Here is a 6,280-nt window from a genome sequence, read left to right as displayed (position 1 = left end):
TGTATCACACAGGAGAGAATTAGATACACAGCTCAGTAGACTGTATCACACAGAACATGATTAGATACACAGCTCAGCAGACTGTATCACACAGAACATGATTAGATACACAGCTCAGCAGACTATCACACAGGAGAGGATTAGATACACAGCTCAGCAGACGGTATCACACAGGATAGGATTAGATACACAGCTCAGTGGACAGTATCACACAGGATAGAATTAGATACACGGCTCAGCAGACAGTATCACACAGGAGAGGATTAGATACACAGCTCAGAAGACAGTATCACACAGGAGAGGATTAGATACACGGCTCAGCAGACAGTATCACACAGGAGAGGATTAGATACACGGCTCAGCAGACAGTATCACACAGGAGAGGATTAGATACACAGCTCAGCAGACAGTATCACACAGGATAGGATTAGATACACGGCTCAGCAGACAGTATCACACAGGAGAGGATTAGATACACAGCTCAGCAGACAGTATCACACAGGAGAGGATTAGATACACGGCTCAGCAGACAGCATCACACAGGATAGGATTAGATACACGGCTCAGCAGACAGTATCACACAGGAGAGGATTAGATACACGGCTCAGCAGACAGTATCACACAGGAGAGGATTAGATACACGGCTCAGCAGACAGCATCACACAGGATAGGATTAGATACACAGCTCAGCAGACAGCATCACACAGGAGAGGATTAGATACACAGCTCAGCAGACAGTATCACACAGGAGAGGATTAGATACTTTGGGCTCTATGGATCTCTCCGGAGACGCACGGGTGACGTCACTCTGGGTCACGTGTTTCCTCGGCTGGTGACGTAGTAGAGGGAGGGGGTAGAGACAAGATGGCGGCGGCGGGGCTCTGAGGCGGAGGGGGAGTTCCGGGCCGCTATTAGCGGGATAATGGCTGCGGAGCCCAGGAGAAGGACGGGAGGAGCCGGGAGCTGCTGAGCCGCCGGGAGGTGAGTGTCCGCCCGGGAGACAGGAGGCGGCCGGGGCCGGGGGAGCAGGCGACGGAGGAAGGAGAAGGAAGGCCTCAGCGAGGGGCTCTGTCACCGACTGCGGCCCTGAGACCCCGGAGCGCTGACGTGTGTATATACTGTACGCTGCCTCCCCCCCGTGTATACTGTACGCTGCCTCCCCCCCGTGTATACTGTACGCTGCCTCCCCCCCGTGTATACTGTACGCTGCCTCCCCCCCGTGTATACTGTACGCTGCCTCCCCCCCGTGTATACTGTACGCTGCCTCCCCCCCGTGTATACTGTACGCTGCCTCCCCCCCGTGTATACTGTACGCTGCCTCCCCCCCGTGTATACTGTACGCTGCCTCCCCCCCGTGTATACTGTACGCTGCCTCCCCCCCGTGTATACTGTACGCTGCCTCCCCCCCGTGTATACTGTACACTGCCTCCCCCCCGTGTATACTGTACACTGCCTCCCCCCCGTGTATACTGTACACTGCCTCCCCCCCGTGTATACTGTACACTGCCTCCCCCCCGTGTATACTGTACACTGCCTCCCCCCGTGTATACTGTACACTGCCTCCCCCCCGTGTATACTGTACACTGCCTCCCCCCCGTGTATACTGTACACTGCCTCCCCCCCCGTGTATACTGTACACTGCCTCCCCCCCGTGTATACTGTACACTGCCTCCCCCCCGTGTATACTGTACACTGCCTCCCCCCGTGTATACTGTACACTGCCTCCCCCCGTGTATACTGTACACTGCCTCCCCCCCGTGTATACTGTACACTGCCTCCCCCCCGTGTATACTGTACACTGCCTCCCCCCCGTGTATACTGTACACTGCCTCCCCCCCGTGTATACTGTACACTGCCTCCCCCCCGTGTATACTGTACACTGCCTCCCCCCCGTGTATACTGTACACTGCCTCCCCCCCGTGTATACTGTACACTGCCTCCCCCCCGTGTATACTGTACACTGCCTCCCCCCCGTGTATACTGTACACTGCCTCCCCCCCGTGTATACTGTACACTGCCTCCCCCCCGTGTATACTGTACACTGCCTCCCCCCCGTGTATACTGTACACTGCCTCCCCCCCGTGTATACTGTACACTGCCTCCCCCCCCGTGTATACTGTACACTGCCTCCCCCCCCGTGTATACTGTACACTGCCTCCCCCCCGTGTATACTGTACACTGCCTCCCCCCCGTGTATACTGTACACTGCCTCCCCCCCCGTGTATACTGTACACTGCCTCCCCCCCGTGTATACTGTACACTGCCTCCCCCCCGTGTATACTGTACACTGCCTCCCCCCCGTGTATACTGTACACTGCCTCCCCCCCGTGTATACTGTACACTGCCTCCCCCCCGTGTATACTGTACACTGCCTCCCCCCCGTGTATACTGTACACTGCCTCCCCCCCGTGTATACTGTACACTGCCTCCCCCCCGTGTATACTGTACACTGCCTCCCCCCCGTGTATACTGTACGCTGCCTCCCCCCCGTGTATACTGTACGCTGCCTCCCCCCCGTGTATACTGTACGCTGCCTCCCCCCCGTGTATACTGTACGCTGCCTCCCCCCCGTGTATACTGTACGCTGCCTCCCCCCCGTGTATACTGTACGCTGCCTCCCCCCCGTGTATACTGTACGCTGCCTCCCCCCCGTGTATACTGTACGCTGCCTCCCCCCCGTGTATACTGTACGCTGCCTCCCCCCCGTGTATACTGTACGCTGCCTCCCCCCCGTGTATACTGTACGCTGCCTCCCCCCCGTGTATACTGTACGCTGCCTCCCCCCCGTGTATACTGTACGCTGCCTCCCCCCCGTGTATACTGTACGCTGCCTCCCCCCCGTGTATACTGTACGCTGCCTCCCCCCCCGTGTATACTGTACGCTGCCTCCCCCCCGTGTATACTGTACGCTGCCTCCCCCCCGTGTATACTGTACGCTGCCTCCCCCCCGTGTATACTGTACGCTGCCTCCCCCCCCGTGTATACTGTACGCTGCCTCCCCCCCCGTGTATACTGTACGCTGCCTCCCCCCCCGTGTATACTGTACGCTGCCTCCCCCCCCGTGTATACTGTACGCTGCCTCCCCCCCCGTGTATACTGTACGCTGCCTCCCCCCCCGTGTATACTGTACGCTGCCTCCCCCCCCGTGTATACTGTACGCTGCCTCCCCCCCCGTGTATACTGTACGCTGCCTCCCCCCCCGTGTATACTGTACGCTGCCTCCCCCCCCGTGTATACTGTACGCTGCCTCCCCCCCCGTGTATACTGTACGCTGCCTCCCCCCCCGTGTATACTGTACGCTGCCTCCCCCCCCGTGTATACTGTACGCTGCCTCCCCCCCCGTGTATACTGTACGCTGCCTCCCCCCCCGTGTATACTGTACGCTGCCTCCCCCCCCGTGTATACTGTACGCTGCCTCCCCCCCCGTGTATACTGTACGCTGCCTCCCCCCCCGTGTATACTGTACGCTGCCTCCCCCCCCGTGTATACTGTACGCTGCCTCCCCCCCCGTGTATACTGTACGCTGCCTCCCCCCCCGTGTATACTGTACGCTGCCTCCCCCCCCGTGTATACTGTACGCTGCCTCCCCCCCCGTGTATACTGTACGCTGCCTCCCCCCCCGTGTATACTGTACGCTGCCTCCCCCCCCGTGTATACTGTACGCTGCCTCCCCCCCCGTGTATACTGTACGCTGCCTCCCCCCCCGTGTATACTGTACGCTGCCTCCCCCCCGTGTATACTGTACGCTGCCTCCCCCCCCGTGTATACTGTACGCTGCCTCCCCCCCCGTGTATACTGTACGCTGCCTCCCCCCCCGTGTATACTGTACGCTGCCTCCCCCCCCGTGTATACTGTACGCTGCCTCCCCCCCCGTGTATACTGTACGCTGCCTCCCCCCCCGTGTATACTGTACGCTGCCTCCCCCCCCGTGTATACTGTACGCTGCCTCCCCCCCGTGTATACTGTACGCTGCCTCCCCCCCGTGTATACTGTACGCTGCCTCCCCCCCGTGTATACTGTACGCTGCCTCCCCCCCGTGTATACTGTACGCTGCCTCCCCCCCGTGTATACTGTACGCTGCCTCCCCCCCGTGTATACTGTACGCTGCCTCCCCCCCGTGTATACTGTACGCTGCCTCCCCCCCGTGTATACTGTACGCTGCCTCCCCCCCGTGTATACTGTACGCTGCCTCCCCCCCGTGTATACTGTACGCTGCCTCCCCCCCGTGTATACTGTACGCTGCCTCCCCCCCGTGTATACTGTACGCTGCCTCCCCCCCGTGTATACTGTACGCTGCCTCCCCCCCGTGTATACTGTACGCTGCCTCCCCCCCGTGTATACTGTACGCTGCCTCCCCCCCGTGTATACTGTACGCTGCCTCCCCCCCGTGTATACTGTACGCTGCCTCCCCCCCGTGTATACTGTACGCTGCCTCCCCCCCGTGTATACTGTACGCTGCCTCCCCCCCGTGTATACTGTACGCTGCCTCCCCCCCGTGTATACTGTACGCTGCCTCCCCCCCGTGTATACTGTACGCTGCCTCCCCCCCGTGTATACTGTACGCTGCCTCCCCCCCGTGTATACTGTACGCTGCCTCCCCCCCGTGTATACTGTACGCTGCCTCCCCCCCGTGTATACTGTACGCTGCCTCCCCCCCGTGTATACTGTACGCTGCCTCCCCCCCGTGTATACTGTACGCTGCCTCCCCCCCGTGTATACTGTACGCTGCCTCCCCCCCGTGTATACTGTACGCTGCCTCCCCCCCGTGTATACTGTACGCTGCCTCCCCCCCGTGTATACTGTACGCTGCCTCCCCCCCGTGTATACTGTACGCTGCCTCCCCCCCGTGTATACTGTACGCTGCCTCCCCCCCGTGTATACTGTACGCTGCCTCCCCCCCGTGTATACTGTACGCTGCCTCCCCCCCGTGTATACTGTACGCTGCCTCCCCCCCCGTGTATACTGTACGCTGCCTCCCCCCCGTGTATACTGTACGCTGCCTCCCCCCCGTGTATACTGTACGCTGCCTCCCCCCCGTGTATACTGTACGCTGCCTCCCCCCCGTGTATACTGTACGCTGCCTCCCCCCCGTGTATACTGTACGCTGCCTCCCCCCCGTGTATACTGTACGCTGCCTCCCCCCCCCCGTGTATACTGTACGCTGCCTCCCCCCCCCCGTGTATACTGTACGCTGCCTCCCCCCCCCCCGTGTATACTGTACGCTGCCTCCCCCCCCGTGTATACTGTACGCTGCCTCCCCCCCCCGTGTATACTGTACGCTGCCTCCCCCCCCCGTGTATACTGTACGCTGCCTCCCCCCCCCCCGTGTATACTGTACGCTGCCTCCCCCCCCCCCGTGTATACTGTACGCTGCCTCCCCCCCCCGTGTATACTGTACGCTGCCTCCCCCCCCGTGTATACTGTACGCTGCCTCCCCCCCCCGTGTATACTGTACGCTGCCTCCCCCCCCCGTGTATACTGTACGCTGCCTCCCCCCCCCCGTGTATACTGTACGCTGCCTCCCCCCCCCCGTGTATACTGTACGCTGCCTCCCCCCCCCGTGTATACTGTACGCTGCCTCCCCCCCCCCGTGTATACTGTACGCTGCCTCCCCCCCCGTGTATACTGTACGCTGCCTCCCCCCCGTGTATACTGTACGCTGCCTCCCCCCCCGTGTATACTGTACGCTGCCTCCCCCCCCGTGTATACTGTACGCTGCCTCCCCCCCCGTGTATACTGTACGCTGCCTCCCCCCCGTGTATACTGTACGCTGCCTCCCCCCCGTGTATACTGTACGCTGCCTCCCCCCCGTGTATACTGTACGCTGCCTCCCCCCGTGTATACTGTACGCTGCCTCCCCCCCGTGTATACTGTACGCTGCCTCCCCCCCCGTGTATACTGTACGCTGCCTCCCCCCCCGTGTATACTGTACGCTGCCTCCCCCCGTGTATACTGTACGCTGCCTCCCCCCCGTGTATACTGTACGCTGCCTCCCCCCCGTGTATACTGTACGCTGCCTCCCCCCCGTGTATACTGTACGCTGCGCCCCCCCCGTGTATACTGTACGCTGCTGCCCCCCCCCCCCGTGTATACTGTACGCTGCTGCCCCCCCTCTCCCCGGTAACTAGAGAGCGTGCGGGCACTACCATGCTCGGGCGCTCTGTGCTTGTTACCAGTTGTCGGACGCTTAGCTGCGATTCTCGTACTGACTATAATGGCAGCAGTTTCCCGTTAGATGTCCCAGGAATATGCTTTAGGCCCTGTGCACACTGCGTTGTTA

The 6,280-nt window shown here is 60.8% G+C and overlaps 1 protein-coding gene across 1 annotated transcript in view; it reads left to right on the top strand.

The window, feature by feature from the left end:
* The first annotated feature begins 864 nt into the window (after nt 1-864).
* The window catches only part of BTBD7 (BTB domain containing 7), a 46,100-nt gene continuing 40,684 nt past the window's right edge, over nt 865-6,280 (top strand). Inside the window, exon 1 of the mRNA XM_075330548.1 lies at nt 865-981. The gene's annotated coding sequence lies outside the window, so the exon portion shown is untranslated. The remainder of the gene's footprint in view (nt 982-6,280) is intronic.

Source organism: Anomaloglossus baeobatrachus, chromosome 12, assembly GCF_048569485.1.
Source record: "Anomaloglossus baeobatrachus isolate aAnoBae1 chromosome 12, aAnoBae1.hap1, whole genome shotgun sequence".
Taxonomy (NCBI): Eukaryota; Metazoa; Chordata; class Amphibia; order Anura; family Aromobatidae; genus Anomaloglossus; species Anomaloglossus baeobatrachus.
The sequence above is the reverse complement of the archived record's forward strand: the minus strand, read 5'-3'. Positions and strand labels throughout refer to the sequence as shown.